The sequence below is a fragment of the Bos indicus genome, chromosome 10 (assembly GCF_029378745.1).
Source record: "Bos indicus isolate NIAB-ARS_2022 breed Sahiwal x Tharparkar chromosome 10, NIAB-ARS_B.indTharparkar_mat_pri_1.0, whole genome shotgun sequence".
Lineage (NCBI taxonomy): Eukaryota > Metazoa > Chordata > Mammalia > Artiodactyla > Bovidae > Bos > Bos indicus.
This window is the reverse complement of record NC_091769.1, coordinates 65,624,965-65,626,166: the sequence shown is the minus strand read 5'-3', so window position 1 is coordinate 65,626,166 and position 1,202 is coordinate 65,624,965. Positions and strand designations below refer to the sequence as shown.

Here is a 1,202-nt window from a genome sequence, read left to right as displayed (position 1 = left end):
CTGAGATGTGCTGAATGAATAGGCTTTCACCAGGCAGGAGAAGCAAGTCTGATTGGCTCCTAACAACCTGATTATGCTGGAGAATGGGTAAGCACATCCTGAAGAAGGATCGGAGGTGGGGATAACACGATAAGCAGAGGCCACATCATAGAAAGTTGAGTGTTCTGTGCTAAGGTTTATCCTATTATTGATGGGGAATTATTGTAGGTTTTAAGCATAGTTTATGGGGTGATACAACTTATACTTTAAAAAGATCACTCTGAAAATAGTGTAAAAGAGAAATGTCCAACTATGAGGCTGGAGGCAGGAAAATGAGGACGAAGCACGTTGATGTTGCGATAGCTTTAATAAGGGGTAAGGGTAGCCTGATTTAAGACAATGGAAAGACTATACTTTCAGGGATCATTTCTATAGTTTGTTACTAGAGAAGTTTCAGACAAGCAAAAGCTGAGAGAATTCAGCACAACCAAACCAGCTCTCCAACAAATACTAAAGGATATTCTCTAGACAGGAAACACAAAAACGGTGTATAAACTCGAACCCAAAACAATAAAGTAAATGGCAACGGGATCATACTTATCAGTAATTACCTTAAACGTAAATGGGCTGAATGCCCCAACCAAAAGACAAAGACTGGCTGAATGGATACAAAAACAAGACCCCTACATATGTTGTCTACAAGAGACCCACCTCAAAACAGGGGACACATACAGACTGAAAGTGAAGGGCTGGAAAAAGATTTTCCATGCAAATAGGGACCAAAAGAAAGCAGGAGTAGCAATACTCATATCAGATAAAATAGACTTTAAAACAAAGGCTGTGAAAAGAGACAAAGAAGGCCACTACATAATGATCAAAGGATCAATCCAAGAAGAAGATATAACAATTATAAATATATATGCACCCAACACGGGAGCACCGCAGTATGTAAGACAAATGCTAACAAGTATGAAAGGAGAAATTAACAATAACACTATAATACTGGGAGACTTTAATACCCCACTCACACCTATGGATAGATCAACTAAACAGAAAATTAACGAGGAAACACAAACGTTAAATGATACAATAGACCAGTTAGACCTAATTGATATCTACAGGACATTTCATCCCAAAACAATGAATTTCACCTTTTTCTCAAGCGCACATGGAACCTTCTCCAGGATAGATCACATCCTGGGCCATAAATCTAGCCTTGGTAA

General features: G+C 38.7%; 1 pseudogene; it reads left to right on the top strand.

The window, feature by feature from the left end:
• Positions 1 to 383: 383 nt before the first annotated feature.
• On the top strand, positions 384 to 462 carry LOC139185526 (small nucleolar RNA U3; annotated as a pseudogene).
• Positions 463 to 1,202: the final 740 nt, after the last annotated feature.